The following is a 15,115-nucleotide window of genomic DNA, read 5'->3' on the forward strand; positions in this document are numbered from 1 at the left end:
AGGCGGGAAGGCGCGAGCCGTTGGCGGAGCGCAGACTCCCCGGCCGCCCAGCGCTGCCTTTGCTCTTGTTCGCTTGCTAATATAATAAAATTCGCATTGGATTTTGACACTGTAAATTGTCCGTGTCTCTACCTATCACAATTTGGTGCCGTGACTCGGATCGCGACTAGATTGTGGCCTGCAGCTGCATTGGGGAGGCGCCCCGCCATCCGGCGGCCCCTGCAGCCCTCAGGTCGCTTCTGTCTCGACCAACGAACCTAAATTGAACATTGAGCAAAGGAGAACCGGTAACCCTGTAATCTTTGTGCACGAAGCTCCGAACGAAGACGCAGGACGCGTGAGTATAGGCCGGGAATCCGTTCGGTTTGGGTTGGGTATCCTGGGGCACGGTGTATGAGACGTCCTGCCAGGGCGAAGTGAGTGCGGACCCTCTAGTAGTGCGTTTCTCGTAGCCCGCGAGGGAGCGAGCCACAAACGAGGGGAGCGGTTGGGGTGTGTGTGTGAGTGCCTCAGAAGATGGGACAAAGGAAAAGCAAGCCCTTTGAGCCCATGGGAGAGGGGCCCCATGTGAAATTGCCCCAAATACCGCCCGATAGTCCCCTAGGGCTGATGTTGAAACACTGGGATAACTTTCCCTCTAGGCAGGGAAAGGATAAGGTAAAAATGATCCATTATTGCATAGAGGTCTGGGGCGGAAAACAGATTCGAGGAGACCATCTGTATTGGCCTGTTTTTGGATCATTTGAGGATTGGATAGGTCAGGCGCTAAACATTTATGTTAACTCAAAGGAACCATTTAATTTGGAAGAAAGTGAATATGCCAGTCTGTGGATGGTGGCCGACACTAGGGTAAATTTATACCCTTTAAAAGAAAAGGGGGGTGACTACCGAGGGAGGAAGAATAGAGAGGAAGAATTAATAAAGCTTTCAAGGAATATCAAGAAGCAGATGAGTCGCCCACTAAATGGTTAGAGAGACTACGAAAGAGTCTCCAAATGTATTCCAGTCTGAATGTAGACACTCAGGAGGGGCAGGCCCTGCTGAAAATGCAATTTGTAGCAAACGCATGGGAAGATATTAAAAGAAAAACTGAGAAGATAGATGATTGGCAGAACAGAGGTTTGGACGGGCTATTGAGGGAGGCACAGAAGGTGTTTGTCAGAAGGAAAGACGAGAGGTTTAAGAAGCAGGCAAAGGTGATGGTAGCAGTGGCTCGGGAAGGACAATGTGGAGGTGGGATTAGATCGACTCACAAAACGGACCCAAGACCCGGGGTGGAAGGAACAAGGAGAAAGGACGTAGGGTGTTATTATTGTGGGAGGAAGGGTCATATGAGAAGGGAATGCAGAAAGCGGCTGCAGGATGAGAAAATATTCAAGGAGGATTAGGGGTGTCAGGGGCTCTATTTGCTGGGGGCTAGACGTAAGACCGAGCCCTTGATAAAAATTAAAGTAAGTCCCCAGCAACAGGAAATCAAGTTCCTTGTGGACTCCGGGGCCGAGAGGTCCACAGTACAAGAGTTACCCCGGGGATGTCACTTGTCCCCGGAGACAATGCAAGTAATTGGAGCAAAAGGAGAGCCTTTCAGGGTTCCAGTAATAAAAGACGTTCTTTTTGAAATGGAATCTAAATTTGTGGTGGGATCCCTATTGTTGGTCCCAGAAGCAGATTATAACCTATTGGGACGAGATATGATCATCACACTGGGCATTAATTTGGAAGTTAAAAATAATGAGTTGCAAGTAAAATTATGTCCCCTTAGGAGTGAGGATGAAGTAAAAATTAACCCCGAGGTTTGGTACACTCCGGAGACAGTGGGCAAATTAGATATCCCACCCTTCACTGTAACTATCAAGGATCTGGAAATTCCAATAAAAATAAAACAATACCCAATCTCACGAGAAGGCAGGATGGGGTTGAAACCAGAGATTGAAAGATTAATTAAACCAAGGCTACTGGAACCATGCATGTCTCCCTTCAATACACCCATCTTACCCGTAAAGAAAATCGATGGGTCCTATAGATTAGTCCATGACCTACGGGAAATTAACAAAAGAACACTTGCAAGGTTCCCAGTTGTGGCAAATCCGTATATTTTACTGAGCCAGCTGGGACCTGAAAGTAAAGAGACCTTACTAACCCCATAGTGGGATATCCTGTTTTACTTACTACAGAAACCTCCATACGAACAGCTGAAAGAGGGTGGACTCACGCCAGCCGAATCAAAGGACCCGTAAAGAATCAACAGTGGCAAGTGACCAGTGTACCCGGGGACCTAAAAATAAAATTTCAAAGGACCTGAATGAACACCTTTAAAATTGAATATAGTGAGAATCCAATTCTGATTGAAGATGGGCACGTAGATGCTGAAATCAAGTGTGGTATATTAACTGTTACCCATTCGTGTGCTTTGTGCGTAAGGTGTGTCGGGAACGGTGGTGGGCCCATTGCCGAAACGGCAGACCCCAAAGAGTGTCTGCCGGATCTGCTGGGAGTGGGAAAGGGAACTCACAGAATTGGCATTAAAATTAAAAGAATCACAGGGAGAGATTATTCTTGAATCAGAGGAATGGTGGGAGATATTTGCTAAAGGAATTCGGCCCGAAAATTATTGTTACCATTCGAATGAACCAATTCCTTTTGTCGCTGAAATAGTAAGAGGGCAGTGCCGTAAGTTCCTGAAAGGGGTGAAGTGCAACGCACCCCAAGTTAAAGATACCAACTGGAGTTCATACATCCTGAGGCAAGCGGCTAAAGTAAGCCCGAGTCCTCCTGAAGAATACCCCTGCTGCCGAGAAGATGGTACCCCTCGTGGCTCGAAGCAACCGAGTCGATGAGCGAGGCAGAGGAGTAAAAAACTGTGGAGGAATGAACCCAACGATTGGGACCGTAAAGCAGTGCTTGAGATCCTGCCTCAAGGATGGTAGCGAAAAGGCGAAGCCCTGGAGTGCAAACGACAAAAATCGGGGACGGGTATCAAATCGGGGTAGGAATAAGCAATTGGTATATTACAAAAACCACCACTTTTCCCGATACGTATTTATAGGGGCAATCTGGGTAGTATTATGCATCCCTGTTTGTGAGCCGTACGCGCAGGAACCTTTTAAATGGACCCTGTTTAGATGGGAAGACCAAGCTGTAGTACAGACAAAAATAGTCTCTGGACCTCCCAGTTTTACTCCCACGTTGTGCCAACTCGTGCCAATATAACCATGCTTAAACCTAAAAGGGTTTTATTTTTGCCCTAGTTCAAATCCAGGAAGGACCTATTGTAATTCACCAGGACATTATTATTGCACATACTGGGGTTGTGAAACCATAGCATCGAACTGGGCTCCCAGGGGAGGGAATGACAAGTTTATTACAGTAACATGGGGACCAGTGGGATGTGCACCCCCTCAGCGTGATAGTTCTGGTGGTATACTATTGTCTGGAAATTGCCAGTTTGTATACATGAATATTTCTCAAGACCAGAACCCTACATGGTTTGTGGGAAAAACTTGGGGAATGCGTTATTGAGAACCGGGAACTGATAGAGGAGGACTGATACTAATAAAAAAAGAGACCATTCCAAATGATCCGGAACCAATTGGACCAAATCCCGTGCTCACACATGAACAAACTCTGGGACCCGCGAATGATACTGAAACTAGCAATGATACCCAGTTTACTGGTAATAATACTCACTCTGGTATAACTATCTCAGAAGAAGAAAACTTAGAAGGAAATACCCTATGGAAAGTGATGCAAGCTAGCTACCGAATACTAAATAAGACTAACCCGCAAATAACCAGCTCCTGCTGGCTATGTTATAGCACTAAACCGCCCTTTTACGAGGCTGTAGGAATTACATCCAAGGCTAGGCAGGTAAATGGGACAAACCCTGCACAATGTTTATGGAGAAAAAGGAAAGGATCAGGTCCAAGGTCTCACCTTGGAACAAGTAACGGGAAAAGGACGGTGCGTTGGGACAATTCCACCCACAAAACAACATTTGTGTAATGTAAGTATTTCACTCAAAAAGGAAGCTCCTGCGGATTGGTTAATACCAGCGGCAAACACAAAATGGGTGTGCTCAAGCATCGGAGTAACACCTTGCTTGAGCCTCCGAAATGTTAATAAAAGCAAAGATTATTGCATACAAGTAGCAATAATTCCAAAAATTGTATATCACTCAAATGAGTTTGTCTACAATTATCAAACCACCCCCGAGCACCATCTTGCTAGGAGGGAACCGTTTACAGCTCTGACCATAGCCGCTCTCCTTACAATTGGAGGAACCAGAGCGACCACAGGGATAACCTCTCTATTAATCAACAAGCTGAATTTAAGTCACTTAGAGTAGCAGTGGATGAGGATTTCAGCAGAATAGAAAAATCGATAGACGCATTGGAAAAATCACTAAGATCACTATCAGAAGTGGTGCTTCAGAATAGACGCGGCTTGGATTTATTATTCTTGCAGCAAGGGGGATTGTGTGCAGCTTTAAAGGAAGAGTGCTGTGTATATGCAGATCATACCAGAATAGTACGGGACACAATGGCTGAGCTAAGAAAGGGGTTGGAACAACGAAGGAGAGAGCGAGAATCCCAACAAAGTTGGTACGAATCACGGTTTAACCATTCTCCTTGGCTTACTACTTCATTGTCAACATTGGCGGGACCATTAATACTGCTCACTTTAACGCTTGCATTTGGACCTTGTATTTTTAATAAAGTTATCGCGATAGTTAAGAACCGTTTAGAAGCCGCTCACCTGATGCTTGTTCGAGCGAAGTACGAATCGGTATCCGATGAGCCCAATTTGGCAGAAACCCTTGTTTTGAGTGCTCAAGAGCTACAACGGTTCAATGAACAAAATAATGGACAAAAGACAAAGGGGGGATTGTACTAGGTAGCATATTGTGTTTTGTTCATTAAACCTGTATGGGAAGGTATGGATGGAAGATTTATGTGCCCGCAAGGCTTGATAGCCCAACTGAAGGACATCTGGCAAAGTAAACAGGACCCGCAGCTGAGGGGGTTGAGTAATCACATTCTTGCATAAGTTCACCCACAGGGCAACGAGGAAGACCTTCAGCCTTCATCCTTACGACCACCAGGAGGCAGAGAAAGACCCCCCAGCAACAGAAGGAACATGCGCAGAGTATCGCCCTGATTGCAACATCGCGAATGCAGGAAATGAGACTGTATATAATGTGCTTACACGAGGCGGGAAGGCGCGAGCCGTTGGCGGAGCGCAGACTCCCCGGCCGCCCAGCGCTGCCTTTGCTCTTGTTCGCTTGCTAATATAATAAAATTCGCATTGGATTTTGACACTTTAAATTGTCCGTGTCTCTACCTATCACAAACAGAATGAGTTAAAAAATTTCAACAAAACAAGGAACAAAGTCTGAAATACAAATTACTGGGATAAACCTATGTTAAGGCAGGTTTATTAAATGCAGTTATTCTGTCACAGAACAGATTGACAGAACAGTCGAGGTTGGAAGGAGCTTCTGGAGACCATCTAGTCCAACCTCCCTGCTCAAAGCCTATGACCTCGTCTAGTCTTTCAGTTGGCTTTGGATTTTTTTATTTGACTTCAGTTTCTACACAAAGGTATTCTGACAAGTGTTCAAGCCATCCAATCACAGTTAACCTTAAGCCCAACAACAAAGAAGCAAAAGAAAAGGTAAGTGAAGGTAGTTTTTCTTCAAGGCAATAAATACTATTAAACATCACCAATTAACATGTGTACGCCCTGCAACTGAAGCATCCTGAATTGACAATAATTATAGCAGTAAGTCTAAAGTTTTACAATACTTACTTCAGAAAAAACAATTCCAAATCTAAGACTTTGCAGCTGTTTAGTTTAATATCCACCTACACCTGTTCTTTTACTCATTTTATTGACTCTATCAGCCTGTCAGGGCTCTACATTTTTCAGAATGCAAGATGTATATAGATATGGTCCTACTTTCTATCTCAATGAACAGTGACACAGTAAAGTACTCGGACATTTCCGATCATCACTCCAAGCTGGGCTAAAAACTGGCTGGATGGCCAAGCACAGAGAGTGGTGGTGAAGGGAGTTCAATCCAGCTGGCGGCCGGTCACAAGGGGTGTCCCCCAGGGCTCAGCATTGGGACCGCTCTGGTGTCACATCTTGATGGATGAGCTGGATGAGGGGATCGAGTGCTCCCGCAGGGAGCTTGCAGATGACACCACGTTGGGTGGGAGTGTCGATCTGCTCGAGGGCAGGGAAGCTCTACAGAGGGATCTGGACAGGCTGGATCGCTGGGCCAAGGCCAGTTCCACGAGTTGCAACAAGGTCAAGTGCCGGGTCCTGCACTTCGGCCACAACAACCCCCAGCAGCGCTACAGGCTGGGGAGGAGTGGCTGGGAAGCTGCCCGGCAGAGAGGGACCTGGGGGTGCTGGTCGACAGGCGGCTGAACGTGAGCCGGCAGTGTGCCCAGGTGGGCAAGGCGGCCAACAGCATCCTGGCCTGTGTCAGCCATGGGGTGGCCAGCAGGAGCAGGGAGGTGATCGTGCCCCTGTACTGGGCACTGGTGAGGCCACCCCTCGAATGCTGGGTGCGGTTTTGGGCCCCTCAGGACAAGACAGACACGGAGGTGCTGGAGCGTGTCCAGAGAAGGGCAGCGAAGCTGGTGAGGGCTCTGGAGAGCGGGTCTGATGGGGAGCAGCTGAGGGAACTGGGGTGGTTTAGTCTGGAGGAGGCTGAGGGGAGACCTTACTGCTCTCTGCAACTGCCTGAAAGGAGGCTGGAGTGAGGTGGGGTCGGTCTCTTGTCCCAAGTGACAAGCCATAGGACAAGAGGAAATGTCCTCAAGTTGTGCCAGGGGAGGTTTAGGTTGGACATGAGGAAAATTTTCTTTACTGAAAGAGTGGTCAGACATTGGAACAGGCTGCCCAGGGAGGTGGTGGAGTCACTATCCCTGGAGGTGTTCAAAGACGCACCCATGTGGTGCTCAGGGTCCTGGTTTAGTGGCGGGCTTGGTAGTGTTAGGATAACGGTTGGACCTGATGATCTTAAAGGTCTTTTCCAGCCAAAATGATTCTTCTATGTTGCGCCAGGGAGGTTTAGATTGGACATCAGGATAAATTTCTTTACCGAAAGGGTTATCCAGCATTGGGACAGGCTGCCCAGGGAAGTGGTGGAGTCACCAGCCTTGGAGGTGTTCAAAAAACGTGTTGATGTAGTGCTTCTAGACATGGTTTAGTGGGCATGGTGGTGTTAGGTCAACGGTTGGACTTGATGATCTTAGAGGTCTACTCCAGCCTAATGATTCCATGATTCTATGATCACTACTGGCACAATTTTAAGAATGGGTCAGTTCATACCTCAGAGCTATTGTTTTAAGCTCTCTGACAGCTCAAGCAGACAGTGTGTTACTGGATTGACTTGGTTTTGGTGTTGAATGTTTCCTGGCAACTACAACTACAGAACTGGTTCTCATTTGAAAACAAAATCAAAAACACAGGTCTACCTCTGTTCCCAAGATACTTTCTTTTATGTCCCCTGGGATTGCTGCTATTATTCTAAGAAGTTGGGCTTTACACAAAATCCTGCTTAAATTGAAGATGGCAAGGAACAGCATATATTACACAAATCTGCACACAAAGTTCCACCAACAGAACTTCATTGATTCAGGTTGTGAAAATTTATGGCTACTGATCACCATGTTCAGAAAAAGGAATCAAATAGCTACACAAGTTCACTACAAATATTTCAAATCTTACTGTATTAAGCCTTTGAGTGGAATGGATCATCAAAAGCAACAGGACTGCTTAAAGAATGGAAGAGAACTTGCATTTCCAATGCACTGAGAAAAAAAATAATAACCACCATCATCATCATTTAGTCGGATCAAAGTCAGTCCTCGCTTTTTATCTGTTATCTGTTTAAAGGCTCCATATTTAATAACAGAGCTTTAATAAAGAACAGAGGACTTCCCACATTTAAGATACCCAGAGGACTTCATTAAGCTCCTCAGTACAACCTGACACCTGAAATAACAACATCCAAACAAAACACAGACATCTCACTGTGTTACTCAAAGGTCCATGGGGACTAAGGGTTTCTGTACAAAAGCCGGGGTAGTACAGATCTGGAAAAAAACCAAAAACCATAAAACACACTGGAGACTTTTTGGACTAAATAGTCGCCAAAGGAAGGTGCAATGGAGAGGGGATAAAACTAAACAAAATACAATCCGTTTAACTCCCAGGACACTGTACACTTTGTAAGTGAACAGGACAAAGTCTCCTTATCACAGTAACAGGTAAAACTTGGGGATAACACTATAGATTAGCCATGAGAGGTAGTTTTATGCATTTTATGCATATGAATATAACTTTTGATGAAGCTATTACAAAGTAAACATTTGAAGCCAGTTTATTCCCTACTAGTTGGTTTTCTGTAGTGGTTTTATTGCTTTTTACCCAAGGGCTTACAGAAATAAGCATTAATTAGGTCTTTTTTTTCCGCTGATGGCAGAATACACACATGGTAATCTGCCCAAACCATTGTTTTCCCATGCTACAGCTACTGGCATAGTAGAAGCTAGCCCTAAAAGAAAAAAAGAGAGGACTAGAAGCTACTGAATATATTTTCCTGTTCATTGTCAGAGAAGTGACTGTCTCGATCTCTTTCAAAACAGACTTTGCTTTATACCCGTGTGTTTAGATACCCTTGCAGCTGGTTACCCTATGGAGAACTCCAAAGATTAACAACCAAATCTGAAGACCCAGGTGAACCTTGTAAAACACCATTCAGTGATTCTGCACCTTCCATACTGGTTTTGTTCAGCCATGTGCCTCTAGTGGTATATTCTACTTTTTGTAGTGAGATGCTCTAAGAGCTTTTACCGGCACATTATGTCAGCTTACGTGCCCCGTCATGACAAGCTTGAGTAAGGAATGTACTTGAACGCCAAGCTATGACTTTTCCTAAAGTCACTGGACGTGACCAGATCCGAAAGCACGCAGGGTGTTAACGTCAACGGTGTGATACACTTTGCAACAGCCCTACTGCTCATTGCTTAGTGAAGACACACCTCAAAAGAGCACTTAAGTCTTCCTCAGAAACTATCACTGACATTTCCAAGAACTGAAAAGACAGGCTGTCTTTCTGAAGCCGTGCAACAACTTCATGCTAATCATCCAGTGTCAGGAGACAGATCAAGAAGTTGTACAAGTTCAGAAGTACACTGACAAATCATACCTCCAAGTTTTTTGTCCCCAAGGTCGGTTGGACAGTTATCGCTGCAGTGAACTCACAGTCCACAAAGATCACTAACTAGTAAAATGTTTTGGGGCTGTTGAACTATAAAGTTGCAACTGTCTCTCACTCAAAATAAAAAGGTTGTCAGGACGCACTCAGTTTTGTAAAGCAGTCAGAGTACTACTTAACTAGAGGTTCTAGTTTGAGACTGGAAAACTCTCTGTGAACACCAGTATCACAGAGCACAACTATTCCCGTTCTCGTGTTTCAGATTTGGAAGTGTTTGCATTTTATTTCCAGTACTAATGGCATCACTTTTGTTCTAGACAATTTTATTATTTTGCTGTCCTGGCTCCCGGTCCTTTTGAGAGAAAGGTTTCATTCAATCCTTTGAACAATAACGATGAGGTTACTAACAATGAGTTTAAGAAAGAACTGACACACACAAACTTGTTCAGGCATCCAGAACAAAAGAACCTGGAAGTGTTGAGAGCAAAGTTCAGGACGATGAAGAAAAGGATCTATTTTTCATTTGTAATTAGACCAAGAAGGGAAAATGCTATAAAGTAGATTCAAATCATTCAGATCAGATTACGAGTGCAGCACTGCGCCAAAGTATAAATTAGGACTTTACTTCATTTGACATTTTTATCGATATTAGAAGCATTTTCCAAAGCCTCAGTAGAAATTGATGGAAAAACCAAAATCTGAACTCTCACACCCTAACCATCAGACTGCTCTTCAGTCAACACTTACTCTTCCAGTGGTCATTCCAACACTTGGGACAACTGAAATAAACAGACTGTAACCAGGAATAAAAATCTGTGCTTTAAAAGTATTTTGCATAGTTAAGGCCAACACTTGACTGATTATTGCAAGTCCTGGCCAATTAACTTGAGTATATCAAAAGTAAAATAAACACAAAGTGCATTGAGAGCAAAGCACAAACCAACAGGAACCTCTCACACAGGTGACCGCCACAGCATAGTATTAATAGCGATGGCTGGGGCTGGGACAACCACCTGAAAACCTCCTATTGACAGAAAGTAAGACTAAGGCTTGTGCAACTCTACAGAGATGCTGGCCATTCAAATCCCTGGGGCTCTAGCCCTTTAAGAGACAAAGAATTCCTTTATTTCTAGGAAAAGCAGAAAAGAATTGCCATCGAAACCACCAGAAGACCTTGAGATCTAAAACCACAGGTCAGGCTATTTATTTTGTCGTGGCTTTGGTCAGAAACTCATTCAGCAGTGTCACCGGGGTGTTTCTGCACTGTCCTGTTCTAAAATGAATGCTCCAGCAAACTTCATATTCATTTCTTCAGAAAAAAAAAACAAACCAAAACAAAAAACAACCTTTAAGAGAAAACCCCACTATATTTCTAGCTCTTTGATGACAAAGGCAGACTTCCAAATAAGAATCATTTCAACCCTATGCCTGTAGAAAAATTGTTCCTCTGCCTCCTCTGTTGCTATTCAGAGATTTCTAAGCAGCTACGAGTCCCGACCAGACAAACGTAACAAATTCAAACACTCCTGGCAGAGGCCTGTTTATTATTTTCCAGTATGACTGTCTGCCAAGTTTCCCTGTCCAGGGTTTGGCTTGGCTTTGTTTGGCTTTTTTTTTTTTTTTTTTTTTAAAAAAAGAAAGGAACTGTGTGAGCTAAGCTGTGTCAGGGACTCTCCTTCCAACAGTTCTTGCAGAAAGTGGAAGTGCACCAGCACGTATGCAGACTTGTATCTGAATACGGTTCAAAACCATTACAAGACACAGCACAGTCAAAACTTTAGTCTTCAAAAACCAAAATGCTATGCTGTGAGTCTTGGAAATCATTTACCAGTACAGAATACTCAAAGTTGTTCTTAACACATGATGAAAAAAGCATAAACTTTAACGAAATCAAGCTGAAATTGATGAACACAGACATCTTTGGCTCCCCTCAAAATACAACCTTTTAATAACACCTTTGGTTTGATGACTTTTCAATGCAATTCTACAGCGCCTGTTTCCAGTCTATTGCCCATCAGTTTAGCTGTACAAATCTGCACACGGCGTTACAGCACAAAGGCACAGATCTGGTGAGGGTTTCTTAGAAGCACTGCTGCACACTGTTATCTTAAATGATGGTCTTGTGATTAAGGCACCTAAAGGCAAGAAAAGGAGGACGAACCCCCCTTCAAATCCCTCGCGACCCTGTACAGGTCATCCAATCCCTTGCTCTATATTCCACATCTAAAATACCAAATTAAGAATTGCTCAAATATTTTAAATTTTTTAAAATCATTTGCTAACTGCATACGTGGCACTCAGACACAAATGCAGTCAGGCAGTCTGTATGTGCGATAAACACTGAAAACAATTTCTTTGCAGGAGTAGAATTAAAAGCAAGAAAAACATCAAGAGCCTTTGCAAAGGTTCTGCACACAATTCTCAGCTTTCAATCTGAACACAGTCTGGAAAGGCCAACGTGAAGGAATCATCCTCTGGCGAGAGTTTAATCCAATTTCAAATAACTCCAGTAAAAGCACCCAACAACAGAGATATTGCTTAAAAGGGCAGGGGTTTGACACGGCAAGCCTTTTGATTACTCTTGCTATTAGGAGGTTTTCAGGTCTTGAGGTACAAAACTCTGTTCAGGACATGAACTGGGGAGTTGTGGGGGAGACAAAACCCTGAAGTTATGACTGCATGAACAACAGCAATCACTTAAAAGTTACCATCCTGAAGAACTAAAAACTTAAGCCCATACACGACTCACAAATGAGACCGTGGGTTCTGCTGCTTCTCTCCTACAAATAAGTAACTCTCCTTGACAATTATGCATTAGAAAAATGCAGGGCTCCAATTATTGTTTCTAACTAAAAACATTTGTAGCGTATTTCTAGGAAAAAAGGATTAAGGGTGGAACTCCTGGAGGCAGCCAGACATACACTGATTTTATAGGAATTGTGATCATTCTATACTTTTGAAAAACCACGTTCTCGATGTTATGGAGCCAGACCAGGCAGATCATCTCCTGACAAACTTCCTTGCACCCAACGGAAGGATTGCCCCTTGAAATTTTAATCATGTCTCAACTATTAAGAAACTGTCTTAAAACAAAAAGATAGATCTAATACATGATTTCCTACAACAACGGCAAGCTAACAAAAATATTTAAATGTGACATTTTTGACACATTCATCCTATTATTGTGGCTGCTACTGGTCAATAGCCAGGGATCAAGGTCTCTGTTAACACAGACAACTCCAGAACATAATCCTCACATGAATACACTACCTCTAGTGCTAGCAGTACCCTGGTTTGAGGAGCTGAAACAGCAGAATTCCTCTGCAGAGCTTCAGTGTGTGCAGTATTTCAGGACACACAACTGGTAGAAAATCCCCTGCCCTTCTTTAGTTACTCATCGCAGCATCCACAGGCAGCTCACAAAATACTCTGAAACAGTAAACTACTTTCAGCTCCAGAACAGCTCAAACCTCCATTAGTGCTAACAAAGAACTCAGTCATTTGAGGACAACAGACTGAGTCGACCTCCAGAAGAAAAAACCCGAACCAAAACACCCCCCAGCCCTCCTCAGCTCAGCAAATAAATCACATCAGGCTTTCCCCTCTGCTTCCCCCTGCCCCACAATTCTAAGTGACTTTCTAGTCTAAAGGCACTCACAAATAGCCACACCGTGCCTTTGTCCAAACAAGCCCAATGAAATCAGACGGCTTCAGAAAGCAACATTTACGCCGTGTGACGGCTGCTGCATCAAACCCTCGCACTAGGAAACTCCTGTTCACTATTGCACACCACGAAACATCTAGGATTATTAACGAAACATAAAAGAAAAATAATGCAAGCTACTGGATTTGAAAACTCAGCCATCCACCTTCGAGGCAGGTGCAGATTCAACTGCATGATCAAGCTTCCAGTTTCAACTGATGGCTGCTGCAAAGCAGCTGTAAAAACGGCCAAAGTTTTGTACTACTCAGTTTGAAGCATTACTTGTGCTTCTCCTGACCCTTCTACACCAAATTATCTATCTTCAGATAATAAAAGCATTACGCTGCAATCTTAGTCGCCAAGGTTTCTCCTAAACCAACTTCTTACTAAAGGGTCTTTGGCCAACGCCACTCTGATCTACTGTTACTTTTCCATCACCATTTTATCTCCACAATTTTATTGTCAAATGTATAAGCTTCGGCCTCTCGCCGTCAATGTTCTGCTATCAAAATACCAAGTCCCTGGTCATGAGGGTACTACAAGTAAAAAAATGGAACCGCTCAACCTTTAGAAACTACAGAATTCAAACATCCAGTGAAATTAAATGGTTTACTACGAGACAGATGACTATTGACAGAAACCAGATTATTAATAAAATTAAAATATCACATTGCTAGTGGTTTCCACAAGAGAATGACATTCTGAAAAAGCCGAAGACTATCTTGGAAAGAATCAGATGTTGCTAAGGTTTTCTTTCAACAACTCAAGCTCCCACAAAACAAGTAAGGTATTTATGGAAGCAACTGAAGAACATGACAAACAAACAGGCTACAGAAAGCCCCCTGAGCCTAAAGAAGAGATGATCAGTTGAAGAAGTGACCTGTTTCTCACTGTGTTTGTGTCTTGTTCTGTTTTTTAAGTCTGCCACATAGGCACCTAGATTAGGCAGCTCCACCAAGCTTTCTCCGCCAGCAAAAGTATTTTCTTGTGCACGCATCACCCTGCAGTCAGGCTTGAAGTCCGGCTGGTTTTAGCTTATTTCTGCTGATACACGGGGAAGATGAACACTAGATATTTGGAATCCATTTTATTTACATTTTCACATCCCTTAACCTAAATATAACCACCCAAATTTTCACGAAAGCAGGCAACACAAAACGTGCTCACAAACTGCACAGTGCTCACTATGTTCAACACCTCTTGGACACTTCTCAGCCAGGGGGACTTTGTTCTCCTTCTCTCCTCTCCCACTGCACAGAACAATCAACCTCACCTAACACTTCACCTACTTCCAGCCACAAGTCTGGAGATAAGAAATTCCAGGGGATGAGTCAGCCCCGTGAACCAAAGCAAGCGAAACCAAAAGGGAGCACCTTGGATCACTGGTCCCTGTTGTTGCAACTCCCACGTCAGCATTTTCTGCAGCCCTGGCTCTCAGCACTCTCTTCCTCCAGCCACCCCCACCCTCCTCCCCACCTCACCTCACATGCTCTGCATCTCCCTTTCCGCTCCCAGCCTTCCTTTCAACACATCCTCCCCTCCTCCTGTTTGTCCACTCGGGCAATCCCTCCTACAAAATCCCACTTCAAAAGGACGACTAACAATATTGCCACGCCATCTGTCTTCGTAACATATCACTCTTCCTACACCTTTTAACTCCTCCTTTTATAGAGAACAGAATTCTTTTGGAGTGAGGACTATCCACCATTACACTGTCTAAAACAACTGGTTTCTGTTCTTAAGTCTTTCATCTTTAATATAGCCGTGGTTAAAAACGACTATGTATTTCCTTGATTAGGTTTCCAACTGCTGGCATAAGAACACAAGCTCACCAAAACCTGACATGCTGGCACAACCTCTAAATGCTTAGCAGAGCTTTAGTCTGTTCTTCCCACCTATCCTATGGTGGGCGGTTTTGTTGGTGGGTTTTGGGGGTGTTTCAGGCATCAGACTCAAACCAGAAATCTAGACTGTAAAGGTACTAAATCCATCTCTGCATGGGCATTGCAGGTTCACAAACATACATGTGAATGCACAAATTCCTTAAGAAGCATCCATTAAAAAAGAACATAATAAAGAATGACCTGAATTACCATGGCAAGTTAAATTACTTTATGCACAACATATGCCACTCTTCTGAAGTAAAGAAAACATGGGACAATTTAAAACTGTATTTC

The sequence above is a fragment of the Leptosomus discolor genome, unplaced genomic scaffold (genome assembly GCF_034619465.1).
Source record: "Leptosomus discolor isolate bLepDis1 unplaced genomic scaffold, bLepDis1.hap2 HAP2_SCAFFOLD_33, whole genome shotgun sequence".
In the NCBI taxonomy this organism is placed as follows: Eukaryota; Metazoa; Chordata; class Aves; order Leptosomiformes; family Leptosomidae; genus Leptosomus; species Leptosomus discolor.